General features: G+C 55.2%; 1 protein-coding gene across 2 annotated transcripts in view; it reads left to right on the top strand.

Moving 5' to 3' along the window:
• ROCK2 (Rho associated coiled-coil containing protein kinase 2) overlaps positions 1-16,380 on the top strand; it is a 663,375-nt gene that overhangs the window by 436,496 nt on the left and 210,499 nt on the right. The gene's annotated exons all lie outside the window — the stretch shown is intronic.

Consider the following 16,380-nt stretch of genomic DNA (forward strand, 5'->3'; position numbering starts at 1 on the left):
ACAAGGAGATCAGGACACGATGATCCTCTCAATTCTAGTCTCTAGTAGGGGAAGGGGGTAGCGGGACAGTCTTGGTACCTACGGGTACTGAGGTGAAACGGCGGTAGCTCACAATCCTCGAGCTCGGTGGTCGGACGGGTCGGACCGCGGCAGCGCCAGCAGGTCCCGAAGAGATCGTAGGTGGCAACGGGCCGCGGCAGCGCCAGCAGGTCCCAACGAGGATGGAAGGTACAACGGGCCGCGGCAGCGCCAGCAGGTCCCACAAGGATGAAGGTTGCAGAAGGCCGCGGCAGCGCCAGCAGGCAGGACGATAGTTCACAAGGCAGGGCTGCGGCAGCGCCAGCAGTCCGTCAAGGATGAGTTCTTCTCGGTGTCTCTCGACTCCAGGATACAACTGCCTTCCTGCTCTGGGGCTGCCTCGGTTATAGGTCTGGCGCCCTTTGATGTCCGGACCCTCGCACTGGGAGGTCGGGAGGTCCGGGATGAGGGAGTCCAGACACCCAGCAGGGGGGTGGAGCCAGCACCCGGGGAGGCTGGGGGCGATCGGCACCTGGCGGGGGAGAGCCATCGACACTTCTTTCTCCCATTAGCCTGCCAAGTGGTCCGTTCACCTCCTGGATGGATGGTGGTGCCGGGATGGCGGGGCCTGGCCGGGCCCAGGGTTGGGGTCGAGCTGAGGCCACGCGGCCGCGTGGTGCAGTGTCCAAGATGGCGGCTGGGCCGGGCAATGGGGCTGACGGGGGCCCGGGCCCGTGACACAGAGATATCCGGGAGCAGGCGTCCCGGAGGGGACGGGTTGCGCGTTGCTTCTGCGGGTAGCCCCCGGAGAGCCGGTGTCTGGGCCCTGTCGTGCGGGGAGGGAGCGAGCCCTTCGTGGGGCCTGTCCAACATGCGTACCCCCCAGCTGAAGGCGGGGAGAGTCACCCATCCTCTTGGGGACTCTCCTCGTCGAGGCGGAAAAAGCGGGACAGGCCATCCGCGTTGGCGTAGTCTTGGCCAGGGCGATGCTCCACAGTGAAGTCCATCCCCTGCAGGGAGATGGACCATCGCAATAGTTTGGGGTTCTCCCCCCGCATTTGCATTAGCCATTGCAGGGGCCGATGATCTGTTTGTACCCGGAAGTGGGTTCCGAAGAGGTAAGGCCGGAGCTTCTTGAGGGCCCATACTACTGCGAAGGCCTCTCGCTCAATGGTGCTCCAGCGCTGTTCTCGGGGCAGGAGGCGTCTGCTGATGAAGGCCACTGGTTGGTCGACTCCCTCGGGGTTCAGTTGGGAGAGGACGGCCCCGATGCCATGGTCTGAGGCATCAGTCTGGACGATGAACTCACGGCTGTAGTCGGGGGCCTGGAGCACAGGAGCGGTGCACATGGCGGCCTTCAGCCTCTCGAAGGCCGCTTGACAGTCGGGAGTCCAGTTGACTGTTTTTGGGTTGGTCTTGGATGTGAGTTCCGTGAGGGGCCCCACAATGCTGCCATAGTCCTTTACGAACCGCCGATAGTATCCGGTGAGCCCCAAGAAGGCTCGGACCTCGGTTTGGGTTACGGGGGGGCGCCAGGACTGGATGGCAGCGATCTTGAGCTGGAGGGGGGCCACCAGACCGCTCCCCACTTGGTGTCCGAGGTAGGTCACGGACCCCTGGCCGATTTGGCACTTGCTGGCCTTGATTGTGAGGCCGGCCCGTTGGAGGGCCTGCAGGACCCCTCGGAGGTGGCGGAGGTGGTCTGACCAGTGGCGGCTATACACCGCGATGTCGTCCAGGTATGCGGCGCTGAACTCTTCGAGGCCCGCCAATACCTGGTTCACAAGTCGTTGAAACGTGGCTGGAGCGTTTTTCATGCCGAATGGCATCACTCTGAAATGGTAGTGTCCATCCGGGGTGGAGAAAGCAGATCGTTCTTGTGCCCTGGGGGTGAGGCCGATCTGCCAGTAGCCCGCCGTCAGGTCGAAGATGCTTAGGTAGCGGGCCGCCCCCATGCGGTCAACTAGTTCGTCGGCTCGGGGGATGGGGTGAGCGTCGGTTCGGGTGACAGCGTTCAGACCCCGATAGTCGACGCAGAACCGGAGCTCGGGTGTGGTGCCCGGGGCCGCAGCTTTGGGGACCAGTACAACCGGGCTGGCCCAGGGGCTGTCAGAGGGTTCGATGACTCAGAGTGCGAGCATCTTGGAGACTTCTTCTTGGATGCAGGTGCGTACCCGATCTGGTACCCGGTACGGCCGGTGTCGGATAGGAGGACTGTCGCCAGTGTCCACGTCGTGCAGACACCAGGGGGTGACCCCGGGTGTGAGGGAGAATAGGTTTGCAAATTGCAGCAGGAGGGCCCGACAGTCTTGGCGCTGCTCCGGGGTCAGAGCCTCGGAGAGTTGGACCCCGTCCACCGAACCATCTTTTTCCCCGGCCCCCAGTAGGTCAGGGAGGGGCTCGGAGTCCTCTTCTGCCCCACTGTCTGTAGCCATCAGCAGGCTGAGCTCCGAGCGCACGAAGTGGGGTTTGAGTCTGTTGGCGTGGAGGACCCGGAGGGGGTTCCGGGGGGATTCCATGTCGATGAGGTAGGTGACGGGGCTCTTACGCTCGATCACCTTGAAGGGCCCCGTCCATTTGTCCTGTAAGGCACAAGGTTCGATGGGGGACATCACCCATACCTGCTGGCCCGGCTCGAATTCGATGGAGGAGGCATGTTGATCGTACCACTTCTTCATGTCCTCCTGACTGGCTTCAAGATTGGCTTTGGCGAGCTCTCTGAATCGCCGGGTCTGATTACGGAGGGTCAGGAGGTACTTGTAGACGTCTGGAGGGGTCTTCAGGGGGGCCATTTCCCACTCTTCTTTAACTAGGCTGAGAGGCCCGCGAACAGGGTGTCCGTACAGGAGTTCGAAAGGGCTGAAGCCGAGGGACTTCTGGGGGACTTCTCGGTAGGCGAAGAGGAGGCACGGTAGTAGCACGTCCCACTGGCGGCGTAGGGGTTCTTCCAGCCCCATGATCATCCCCTTGAGAGTGCGGTTGAATCGCTCGACCAGTCCGTTTCCTTGCGGGTGATAGGGGGTTGTGAATTGGTAGGTGACTCCGCACTGTTGCCATAGGGTTTTCATATATTTGGAGATAAAGTTCGTGCCCCTGTCGCTGACGACTTCCCTGGGGAAGCCCACTCGAGAGAAGATCCCCATTAAGGCTCGACCTACCACTGGTGCTGTTACAGTTCGAAGGGGAACCGCCTCAGGATAGCGGGTGGCGTGGTCCACCAGGACCAGGATGAATCGATGCCCTTGTGCTGTTCGGGGGTCCAGGGGCCCCACAATGTCTATTCCCACCCTTTCGAACGGGGTGGTCACAACGGGAAATGGTTGAAGAGGTGCCTTGATCTTGCGGCCGCTCTTCCCGCTGGCCTGGCAGGTCTGGCAGGACCGGCAGTGGGTGGAGACGTCATTTCTCATTTTCGGCCAGTAAAAGTGAGTCACCAGGCGGTTGTATGTTTTGTCTTGCCCCAAGTGTCCAGCCAGGGGGACATCATGGGCCAAGTTCAGAAGGAAGTCTCTGAAACGGAGGGGCACCACCAGCACTCGACTGGCCCCCAGCTCCGCTATTCTTTGTTCGCTGTACAGTAGGTCATTGTCCCAATAGATCCAGTGGGCCCCTGCGGTGTCTCCTGTGCCCTGGGCGAGCGCTTGCTGTCGCTTTCCCTCGAGGGAGGGACATGTCTTTTGCTCTTGCCGGAATTGTTCTTGGGTGGGCCCCCCTTCCTGACGCCACTGAGCCAGGTCCGGGAGGTCTTGGGGCTGAGCGGGCTCTTCGTGGGTTCGTACCGGGGTGTCCGCAGGGATGGAGTCTCCCTCTGAAGCGATCGGGGGAGGAGGTGCTGGCCATTCGGGTTCTTCAGATCTAGGGATGGTGTCGGCGGCCATGGACCGGGTTGTTACGCACGCCCAGCCCGGGAGGCCTAACATCCCCAGGTGCTCTCTTCTTTCAACGGCTGCCCACGGGGAACTCTCGAGATCGTTCCCCAGGAGGCAGTCCACGGGGGCATCGTCGCGGACAGTCACTTTTAACATACCGGAGACTCCTCCCCATTCGAAGGGGACGCAGGCCATCCGACACAGGCTCTCCGAATTGTCGGCCGATCGGACGGGGCAAAGAACGTTTGGCAGGATTTGTTCTGGGGTCACCAGGTGACAACGGACGGCCGTCACACTGGCCCCTGTGTCACGCAGGGCTTCGGCCTTACGCCCATTTATGTTCACCCACTGGCTGTATTTCCTGGTGTTGGCTGGTAGGGGAGCCCGCGGGATCAGGTCTCTTCCCCCTAGGCAGGCCAGGGTCATGGCGGCAGGTTCCCACTCGGGCTGCTCCTGCTCATACTCTTCAGGCTCTTCGGAGACTTGCTCTTCTCCTAGGGCGGCGGCAGCCACCTGGCAGGGTCCGGGGGTCTGGTTCTTTGGGCAGGTCGGGTCACTGGCATAGTGGCCGACTCGCTGGCATCGATGACACGTAACGTTGGCTCGGAACCCCGGGCGCATCGGGGGGTTGCCCCGGCCGGCCGGGGGCGGGGTGTTGTTGACGGGAGCGGCCGGGGCGGCGTCCCTGCCCCGGCCCTGTCCTCCTCCTCCTCCTCGGGGACGATGATGACCTTGGTTGGTTCTGTTCTGCTCGTTTGGCCCACTCCGGGTCACTCGGGTGCTCTCCCATCGGTCAGCCTCGGCGGCGAGCTGCCGTGGGTCAGTCAATTTACTGTCGAGGAGGTGCTGCCTGAGCTCGACGAAGCAGTTGTTGGAGAGGTGCTCCCACACAATGAGGTTGAAGAGCTGTTCGTAGGTTGTTACGTTGCTACCCTTGATCCATCCCTCGAAGGCTCGGCTGAAATAGTTTACATATTCTATCCAGGTTGTACCCGGGATCCGGGTGCAGTTGCGGAACCTCTGGCGGTACATCTCGGGCGTCAGCCCATATCGACTGAGGAGGGCGGCCTTCATGTGGTCATAGGACGTCATTTGATGGTCCGGAAGCTGCAGCAGGGCATCCCGGCCTTCATTGACGAATCTCCCCCATAGACCGGCTCCCCAGTCACTTCGAGCGATCCGGTGGGCAGTCATGGCGATCTCGTAGGCCTTGAACCACTGCTGTATGTCGTCGTTCCGATAGTATTCACGGACCACATCCTTGGGGATGTGGACCTTCTGTTCGGTAGTACCTGGGGGGCGCGGTTGCTCGGGCACCCCTAGGTCTTTGTTCTGTTTGCGCATTTCTATCTCCGCTAGCTTGCACTCGTGTTCGTATGCCAGTCTTTTTTCTTCGAGTTCTCTCTGTCTCTGCTTTTCCTCTCGCTCTTCTTGGAGCCGTAAGTGTTCTAAGTTCATCTTTTGTTCTGCCAGTTTCAATTCTCCGTCTAATTTGAGCCGTGCCAGCTCTAACTCGTGTAGTCTATTTTTCTCTCGTTCTCGGATCTCTTCCCGGGAGAGATCCGTTCTCCTTTCTTCCGTCAGAGTGGTGTTTGTTTCCGGGGCTTCGGGGTCCCGGGGTCTGGCGATATTTGTCTCTGCCCAGGATTCTAGGGCGTGTTTGAAGTCCTCTTTCGTGCTCAGACCGGTGGTGGCAATGCCTAGTTCTATGCAAAATTGTTTTAGCTCTCGGTGGTTGTACTCTTCCAGTGTTTCCATCTGGAATTTCTCTGCAGATCCGCTCTCTCTGGTCGTCATTGTGGATTAGTCGTAGGGTGAGTTACTCTCTGTACGGTTTACGCGTTGGTTCGGATCGCGCCGCTGGCCACCAATGTTAGACGGGGACCTGGAGGGTCGGCCGAGCACAAGGGGAGAGGCCTCCGGTGAGGGCCGTCTCCAGCGATCGTACAGACAAGTAACTTCCCCCCCCACAGATGGACACCACACGAAGATCAGAGTAACACCTTTTATAGGCAGTTCTTGAAGTAAGGTAGTACGATACAAGGAGATCAGGACATGATGATCCTCTCAATTCTAGTCTCTAGTAGGGGAAGGGGGTAGCGGGACAGTCTTGGTACCTACGGGTACTGAGGTGAAACGGCGGTAGCTCACAATCCTCGAGCTCGGTGGTCGGACGGGTCGGACCGCGGCAGCGCCAGCAGGTCCCGAAGAGATCGTAGGTGGCAACGGGCCGCGGCAGCGCCAGCAGGTCCCAACGAGGATGGAAGGTACAACGGGCCGCGGCAGCGCCAGCAGGTCCCACAAGGATGAAGGTTGCAGAAGGCCGCGGCAGCGCCAGCAGGCAGGACGATAGTTCACAAGGCAGGGCTGCGGCAGCGCCAGCAGTCCGTCAAGGATGAGTTCTTCTCGGTGTCTCTCGACTCCAGGATACAACTGCCTTCCTGCTCTGGGGCTGCCTCGGTTATAGGTCTGGCGCCCTTTGATGTCCGGACCCTCGCACTGGGAGGTCGGGAGGTCCGGGATGAGGGAGTCCAGACACCCAGCAGGGGGGTGGAGCCAGCACCCGGGGAGGCTGGGGGCGATCGGCACCTGGCGGGGGAGAGCCATCGACACTTCTTTCTCCCATTAGCCTGCCAAGTGGTCCGTTCACCTCCTGGATGGATGGTGGTGCCGGGATGGCGGGGCCTGGCCGGGCCCAGGGTTGGGGTCGAGCTGAGGCCACGCGGCCGCGTGGTGCAGTGTCCAAGATGGCGGCTGGGCCGGGCAATGGGGCTGACGGGGGATCGGGCCCGTGACACAGAGATATCCGGGAGCAGGCGTCCCGGAGGGGACGGGTTGCGGGTTGCTTCTGCGGGTAGCCCCCGGAGAGCCGGTGTCTGGGCCCTGTCGTGCGGGGAGGGAGCGAGCCCTTCGTGGGGCCTGTCCAACAGCCATATGTTTTTTTTTTTTTTTAAAGACCTTTATTGTTGCTTTGAACGCTTACAAGTATGGGCCTACAACCCCGAGGGCCGGCCGCTAGTCAGTTTTCAGTAAGGCAAATCAGTTATGACACGACTCGGCAGCCCGTTAATCGGGGGCACTATTAATTCGGGTAAAACTTGTTACTAAGCCCAATCACAGGAAGCAAAGGCTCCATTTTATAATATGAAAATGAAAGGATCAGGTGCCACACAATAACATAAAGTCACGTAAAGGGCAGGCAAATAATAAAACATCCACAATTAGAACGATCGCAGTTAGACAGTGTCGCTAAGGCATACGATTCACAGCAAGCAGAAAGTCACAGTTCGCACCAGTTAAGCGCCCGCCCCTGATACTGGTTATTCTGCAGGAGGGCACATGTAAGGAAGGATCGATGGAAACACAAAAGTGGACCCACTATACGGACCCAAAAGATGAAGGAACGAAAGAAGAGGAAAACGAAAGAAAACGAAAGAAAAAGGGCCATAGAACCAAAGAAGGCGAAATGAAAAAATCCCTTCCCCCAACCACCCACCCTGCACCCCTGCAGATGACTACGGCCAGCCCCCCTAGCAGTGTGCCTGTCGCCCCAAAGAAGTGGAACCCGAAATATAGAAGAAACGAAGAAATATAAAGGAATAACTAAATCTAAAAGAGGGTGTATGGAGGAGGGCCTTCTTACAGGCTCCCAGCCCCTCCCCCCCGCTAACTCTTGGCCTCCCCCAAAGTCCAGATAAAGTAGAAAGCACACTATTACGCTAAGAACGGGGATCAATACGCGCCTATCTTGTCTCCCGGCACTAACATTCAGAGTGAACCCCACATCGTTACCACTCAGCCCACCGTCCCGAAACAATAAGTCGTTCTCAGCCTTGACCCGCACGATTAGGCATACGTGAGTACTTCATCCGGACAGCCGCCATCTTGAGAGAGTCAATGAACCGGAGAAATACGTTTGAATGCAAGCAAAGGCGAACCCAAAGCGATTTGACAGGTTTAAGCTCACAGTCTCTAGGTCCCAACCACACCAAGAGCTCTCGACGGCGCTGCAGATCCAGTCGCACCAAGTCCGAAAAGGATGAGTGGACTACTCTGCTGCGCCACCCCCGAGTCTTCACAGTAGGCGACCTCCACACGTAGCGCGGTTTTCCTCCCATCCACCTCAACTTCGCACACATTGACACAGTCAGGACCTCCAATTTATGGTCATTAACAGAAGTACCGTCTGGAGTCTTGTACATCCCTCGTGTCACAGGATCGACGACCTCATTGAAACCGGGCTCAACGGACTCCGCTAATCTCTCAGTGCAGCTAGATGGTGTATCATCCGCCTTCATATGCCCCCATCCGAAAGCAGCGGTGTCCAATTTTCTGTCCAGGGTTCGGAAGTTTCGGCTCAAGGAAAAGTGGAGCCCACAAATCGCCACCATTAGATCTCCGAGCGTGGGCTCAACACCGAGCCGCTCCAGACGGTGCCTCCCGCAAACTAGAGTCTGATCCGGTGTCGGCAATCCCGCATAGAGGGCGCACCTTCCCCGGTCCTTAGCATGGCCGTGTGCGGACGCCTCTGAGGAGCGGGTCCGACTCACACTAGGATCAACGCCAGGCGCCATGTCGTGCTCTCCGTACAGGGTCAGTCCCCGGGGCTCTGAGAGAGAGACCCCCCAGTCGTTAAGAGTGAGGGCCCGTAGTTTAAGCCGCCTGCGTGCCAGGATAGGTCGGAGCCCTGATCAGGATATATACGCGAGCATCAGTTCGCATAGCGGGCGGTTCCCAGCCGGGCATGTTATAGAACTCCGTACTTATATCACTCCACTTGTACCCTCAGTGTAGTTATGCCATTCCAGTACTGCGCCGTCAGCACGAGATGGGACCAAACTGCTCCACCGCTCCGATGGGCCGACTCCACCCCGGTCCGATGGCCGATGTTATTCAACTGTTGGCCGGGCGCACTCCCACCCAGGGTCCCGGCTGAAACGCCAACGCAGGCCGAAAACTTCGAGACGACGTTTCTCAGCACTCAGAGGACATGGAACCTCCGGGGCTACACAATACTGCACCGTAGTAAGTCATCTACACGGGGGAGTCGCAGCGGCTCAGGATAACAGGCAGGATGTCGTAGCAGGGTGAGGAGGTTTACGGAGCCGGGAGCCTAAGCAGCCATCTTGGTCGCCGGCTTGGCTCCTCCCCGAGGCCATATGTTTTGAATTATCGCGGCATGACAGCCACGATAATTCAAAACATATGCTGGCAGTGGCGCGCGCGCACCACTCGCGAGCTGCTTCTTCTTCTTTTTTTTTTTTAGGGTCGGGGAAGGGGAGTATGTCCGTCCGTTGTTTGAATGTGTGTGCTTGTTAGATAGCGTGCATTACGAAATTAATTACATGTAGGTGCCATCCATCGGATGGGACTGTCCTGTCCAAGGATAACCAATGTCTGAGAATAAATACAGTTTGAGCTATTTGAAGGAAAGGACTCTTAACAACGCAAATTGTAAATTATTTCTCAATTTTAGAAACAGTTCAAAAATACCTGTTGATTTGCCATGTAAACTTTGTTGTTCTTGAAATTTTGGGTGTCAGATCCGAAACGGAAGCTCTCAGAATTGCACTGCATGTTTTGCATTGAATTGGTGCGTGCCATCTTTGGTGACGTTACCAGGAAGGACAGGTCTCCACTTCAGAATGTGTAGTGAATGGCCAGAAATACCCCTTTCCTGTGATGTAACCGACCCACTGCCAGTACGGAGTCCTCACAGGTGTGAAACACCCTTGTAGTGCGTGCCCCCCGCCCCTGCTTAAAGTGCAACCTCCCTCCTCCACTCACGCTCCACGTCACACCCCCGGATCCAGGGAGTTATTTGTTGACAAGGAGTGACTGCAGAGTGAGAGTGGCTGCAGAGTGACTGCAGAGTGAGAGTGGCTGCAGAGTGACTGCAGAGTGAGAGTGACTGCAGAGTGACTGCAGAGTGAGAGTGACTGCAGAGTGAGAGTGACTGCAGTGTGAGTGCAGAGTGACTGCAGTGTGAGTGCAGAGTGAGTGTGAGTGCAGAGTGAGTGCGCTCCACGTCACACCCCCGGATCCATGGAGTTATTTGTTGACAAGGGCGAGTGAGTGCAGAGTGCGTGCGTGTGCAGTGCCTGCATGTGCAGAGTGTGTGTGCGTGCAGAGTGTGTGTGTGCAGGCAGAGTGTGTGTGTGCGCAGAGTGCGAGTGCAGAGTGTGTGTGTGTGCAGAGTGCGAGTGCAGAGTGTGTGTGTGTGCAGAGTGCGAGTGTGTGTGTGTGTGCAGAGTGCGTGTAGAGTGCGTGTGTGTGCAGAGTGCATGTGTGTGCAGAGTGCGAGAGTGGAGAGTGACTGCACAGTGGAGTGGAGAGTGACTGCAGAGTGCGTGTAAGTGGAGAGTGACTGCAGAGTGCGTGTGAGTGGAGAGTGACTGCAGAGTGCGTGTGAGTGGAGAGTGACTGCAGAGTGCGTGTGAGTGGAGAGTGACTGCAGAGTGCGTGTGAGTGGAGAGTGACTGCAGAGTGCGTGTGAGTGGAGAGTGACTGCAGAGTGCAAGTGAGTGGAGAGTGACTGCAGAGTGCAAGTGAGTTGCGTGTGCAGAGTGCAAGTGAGTGCAGAGTGCGTATGCAGAGTGCGAGTGAGTGCAGGTGCAGAGTGCGAGTGAGTGCAGGTGCAGAGTGCGAGTGAGTGCAGGTGCAGAGTGCGAGTGAGTGCAGGTGCAGAGTGCGAGTGAGTGCAGGTGCAGAGTGCGAGTGGGTGCAGGGTGCGTGTGCAGAGTGCGTGCGTGTTCAGAGTGCGTGCGTGTTCAGAGTGCGTGCGTGTTCAGAGTGCGTGCGTGTTCAGAGTGCGTGCGTGTTCAGAGTGCGTGCGTGTTCAGAGTGCGTGCGTGTTCAGAGTGCGTGCGTGTTCAGAGTGCGTGCGTGTGCAGAGTGCGTGTGCAGAGTGCGAGTGGGTGCAGAGTGCGAGTGGGTGCAGGTGCAGAGTGCGAGTGGGTGCAGAGTGCAGATGCAGAGTGAGTGCAGATGCAGAGTGAGTGCAGGTGCAGAGTGAGTGCAGGTGCAGAGTGAGTGCAGGTGCAGAGTGAGTGCAGGTGCAGAGTGAGTGCAGGTGCAGAGTGAGTGCAGAGTGAGTGCGGAGTGAGTGCGCGAGCGCGGAGTGAGTGCGCGAGCGCAGAGCGCGGAGTGAGTGCGCGAGCGCAGAGCGCGGAGTGAGTGCGCGAGCGCAGAGTGCGGAGTGAGTGCGCGAGCGCAGAGTGCGGAGTGAGTGCGCGAGCGCAGAGTGCAGAGTGAGTGCGCGAGCGCAGAGTGCGGAGTGAGTGCGCGAGCGTCGAGTGCGGAGTGCGAGCGACTGCTGAGTGAGAGTGGCTGGAGAGTGACTGCTGAGTGAGAGTGGCTGGAGAGTGACTGCTGAGTGAGAGTGGCTGGAGAGTGACTGCTGAGTGAGAGTGGCTGGAGAGTGACTGCTGAGTGAGAGTGGCTGGAGAGTGAGAGTGGCTGGAGAGTGACTGCAGAGTGAGAGTGGCTGGAGAGTGACTGCAGAGTGAGAGTGGCTGGAGAGTGACTGCAGAGTGAGAGTGGCTGGAGAGTGACTGCAGAGTGAGAGTGACTGGAGAGTGACTGCAGAGTGAGAGTGACTGGAGAGTGACTGCAGAGTGAGAGTGACTGGAGAGTGACTGCAGAGTGAGAGTGACTGGAGAGTGACTGCAGAGTGAGAGTGACTGGAGAGTGACTGCAGGGTGAGAGTGACTGGAGAGTGACTGGAGAGTGAGAGCAGAGTGAGAGTGGCTGGAGAGTGACTGCTGAGTGAGAGTGACTGGAGAGTGACTGCAGAGTGAGAGTGGCTGGAGAGTGACTGCAGAGTGAGAGTGGCTGGAGAGTGACTGCAGAGTGAGAGTGGCTGGAGAGTGACTGCAGAGTGAGAGTGGCTGGAGAGTGACTGCAGAGTGAGAGTGGCTGGAGAGTGACTGGAGAGTGAGAGTGACTGGAGAGTGGCTGGAGAGTGAGAGTGGCTGGAGAGTGAGAGTGGCTGGAGAGTGAGAGTGGCTGGAGAGTGAGAGTGGCTGGAGAGTGAGAGTGGCTGGAGAGTGACTGCAGAGTGAGAGTGACTGGAGAGTGACTGCAGAGTGAGAGTGACTGGAGAGTGACTGCAGAGTGAGAGTGACTGGAGAGTGACTGCAGAGTGAGAGTGACTCAGCAGTGTGAGTGTTCCAGAGAGAGCAGGGTATGCTTGTGCGCGTACACGGTGCACTGACACACAGGAGCTATAAAAAAGAACAGCTGAACACGTAACTTGGGAGCTTCATTGAGGCAGCCTGCCCGCTGTGAGAGGAGCAGCAAGGAGGGGACGCCCCAACCAATCAAGCGCAACTACTCACAACCTACTGTACGATTACAACACAGGCCAAATGGCAGAGCTAAGTCTTTTCGCATTACGTAGGGTGAGCAGTGTGTGAGTGTGTAGGGTGAGCATTGTGTGTGTGTGTGTAGGGTGAGCAGTGTGTGTGTAGGGTGAGCAGTGTGTGCAGGGCGAGCAGTGTGTGCAGGGTGTGCAGTGTGTGAGCATGCAGGGTGAGCAGTGTGTGAGTGTAGGGTGAGCAGTGTGTGTGTGTGTGTAGGGTGAGCTGTGTGTGTAGGGTGAGCAGTAGGGTGAGCAGTGTGTGTGTGTGTGTAGGGTGAGCAGTGTGTGTGTGTAGGGTGAGCAGTGTGTGAGTGTGTAGGGTGAGCAGTGTGTAGGGTGAGCAGTGTGTGAGTGTGCAGGGTGAGCAGTGTGTGAGTGTAGGGTGAGCAGTGTGTGAATGTGTAGGGTGAGCAGTGTGTGAATGTGTAGGGTGAGCAGTGTGTGTGTGTGTGTGTGTGTGTAGGGTGAGCAGTGTGTGTGTGTGCAGGCTGAACAGTGTGTGTGTGTGCTGGGTGAACAGTGTGTGAGTGTGCCAGGTGAACAGTGTGTGAGTGTGCTGGATGAACAGTGTGCGAGTGTGCCGGGTGAACAGTGTGCGAGTGTGCCGGGTGAACAGTGTGCGAGTGTGCCGGGTGAACAGTGTGCGAGTGTGCCGGGTGAACAGTGTGTGTGTGTGTGTGCAGGGTGAACAGTGTGTGCAGGGTGAACAGTGTGTGAGTGTGCAGGGTGAACAGTGTGTGAGTGTGCAGGGTGAACAGTGTGTGAGTGTGCAGGGTGAACAGTGTGTGAGTGTGCAGGGTGAACAGTGTGTGAGTGTGCAGGGTGAGCAGTGTGTGAGTGTGCAGGGTGAGCAGTGTGCGAGTGTGCAGCGTGAGCAGTGTGTGTGGGCAGTGTGTGAGTGTGCAGGGTACGAACACTCGAACTAAGTCCACCACACACACCCATAAGACCACACACATAAGACCACACACATAAGACCACACACATAAGACCACACACATAAGACCACTCACATAAGACCACTCACATAAGACCACTCACATAAGACCACTCACATAAGACCACACACATAAGACCACACACATAAGACCACACACATAAGACCACACACATAAGACCACACACACAAGACCACACACACAAGACCACACACACAAGACCACACACACAAGACCACACACACAAGACCACACACACAAGACCACACACACAAGACCACACACACAAGACCACACACACACACAACTACACACACACACACACAACCACCACACACACACACACACACACCACCAGACACACAGACACCACTCTCACCACCACACTCTCACCACCAGACACTCACCACCAGACACTCACCACCAGACACTCACCACCAGACACTCACCACCAGACACTCACCACCAGACACTCACCACCAGACACTCACCACCAGACACTCACCACCAGACACTCACCACCAGACACTCACCACCAGACACTCACCACCAGACACTCACCACCAGACACTCACCACCAGACACTCACCACCACACACACAACCACACACACACAACCACACACACACACACCACCAGCCGTCAGTGCACGCTTTCACCGGGCACAAACACCACCAGCCATCAGTGCACGCTTTCACCGGGCACAAACACCACCAGCCGTCAGTGCACGCTTTCACCGGGCACAAACACCACCAGCCGTCAGTGCACGCTTTTACCAGGCACACACACCACCAGCCGTCAGTGCACGCTTCCACCAGGCACACACACCTCCAGCCGTCAGTGCACGCTTCCACCAGGCACACACACCTCCAGCCGGCAGTGCACGCTTCGACCAAGCACACACACCACCAGCCATCAGTGCACAATTTCTACAGGCACACACACCACCAGCCATCAGTGCACACATCAATTGTTAACGCATCCACAATTAACTATTGTAGCAATCTCAGTATGGTGCACTTTACTTTTAAACATATTCATCTAAAGCGCAGCATGCCACCATTGCTACAATTCCAATTCAACCCACATATTTCCACTACACACCACATGCATACACTTCATAACACATGGCTAAAAGACCTTGCCAATTTAAATGCCATTAGCTCTAACTCAAATAAATCCGAGACCAATTGCATTTCCATTGCTTGTTTTTCTTCTGTTGCTTTCACTTATGTTCTGCTTCCTAGCCTGCATGATGGTTCTATGTTGGAATATTGACTCTGCTAATGTTAGTATGGAATGCATATTGAGTGTGATTAGTATTGCAAAGGGAAATATTTTATGAGTATTTTTGTCTAAATATGTAAAATACTTTAGCAGTGTGATTTCGAGATTTGTTGACACTTTGAAGAATTGGCCAATTTCATGTTTGTACAATTTATTGGTTATATGATAGACATGTGGGAGGTTTGTAGTTCATTGTGTGTTGCATACCTAAAGATAGGGGGGAGAGTTTTTATCATCCAGTGAACTCGGTGAACCACTGGCATAGTGGAAGTTTTCAAAGTTCTTTCTGCATTTGCACTGAATTCCTAAAATAGTAATGAGATTACAGTATATTGTGCAGAAGGAATTGTGTCCTACTGGTTGAGTGGAAGCCTATAATAGCCTGCAAAATACATTGTCCATCGGGAGTGTAGGGGTGTGTGGCCTTTCTGGGCAGAAGGATATTGGACAAGCATTGGATGAGGATGAGGCAAAGTATGGCATATCAGTTACTCATTTTGATGTTGGTTGGAGGCAAGGGCTTGCACTTTGTGTGTTTAATGGTTCTTGACCAGGGCTTTGAGTCCTCGTTGGATATTTACTTGTGGGTTATGTTTTATCCTCCATGTGATGGAATGTTCAAGTGCACCCTTTGTGTTGTAGTAGTGGGAGAGGTGTTGAGACCTATTTCGTGTGTGCCTTCCATATCTGTGCTCTCTGTTCAACCTGTGTAAGGGTTCTGGTAGAATGCTGTCAATGTGTGGATGTGCAGTCTTCAAATAAATCAATTCATGTAATTTAGGACGCACAGAGCAGGAAGCTGCTTGGCACCTAGTAGGGCATTATTTTAGCATATTAGTTATTTGATCCTGTAACATAGGTTAAGAAGGAAGTAAAAATTGCCCGGGTGATACTCAGAATTCATATATTCAAGGCCCTTAGATATAATTGGAGTTTTTTCAGTGATTGCCTGTTGCATATTTAGTGGGTTTCAAGAAGGAACCTCATAAACAGGGATTCAATTCGGAAACTGCATCCATTGTAGCACAGGGAAGCGTATCTCTTTCTAGGATGAGAAACCAGCGGATGCTAATAATAATCCTAGATATTAAGTTAAACATCAAACCAAGCGTGGAGTTCACAGTTTGCTTTGTCCCATTAGAACGAGAATAGAGAAGACTTTCTGGTGGATGGCCTAAAAACAGTCCGGAAGCTCTGCCCTCTAACAGTTTTGCTAGGGGCACATAAACAGAAGTATTTACACTGTGCTAATTGTAACCTTATACTAAAGTGTCATGTATGTTAAATCAGAGCGAAGTCAAGATAACATGTATGTTAAAATAGAGCTAAGTGAAGTTAGAATCAGATCTATAGTCAGGTTATACATTCTGTTTTATAAAAATATAAGAGCATATATGAAAGTGGAAATTACCAGCATGCTTCTATGTTTTGTTGATTTTTGTATCTGAAAGGAGGGTTGGGGTGCAGATCTTGCATCATATCTTTTCACCTAATCTGTGTGAGTGTCAACTTTCTTGAGGTGGAAGTATATGTTAGATAATTCTGGCGACCTGTTCCATGTGGTGATAGAGGGGGGCAGTGGGTGGGTTGCTTCAAGTTTTAAAGGCCTCCACCTAACCTATTTGAGGTACGGCTGTGCCTGTTGAATTGAGTCCCAGCATCCTCCCACTGTTGACTGGATTTGTCCTGCTTTTCCATGTAATCTGTTCTCAGTTTTCAGTGTGATAGGCTTCACTCAGTTAACAGACGGGGAACGTTTGAGGAGAGACCATTCTTTTTAAAACATTTTTTAAATATATCTTTATTGTTTACGCAAGTCTTATTTCTGTAAGGCATGAGAGTTCGCCTTTTGTGGCAGATGTTGCCCTATCTTTGTGTGTCTCCTTTTGTCAGACTGTCAAATGCT

This window comes from Lissotriton helveticus, chromosome 6, assembly GCF_964261635.1.
Source record: "Lissotriton helveticus chromosome 6, aLisHel1.1, whole genome shotgun sequence".
In the NCBI taxonomy this organism is placed as follows: Eukaryota; Metazoa; Chordata; class Amphibia; order Caudata; family Salamandridae; genus Lissotriton; species Lissotriton helveticus.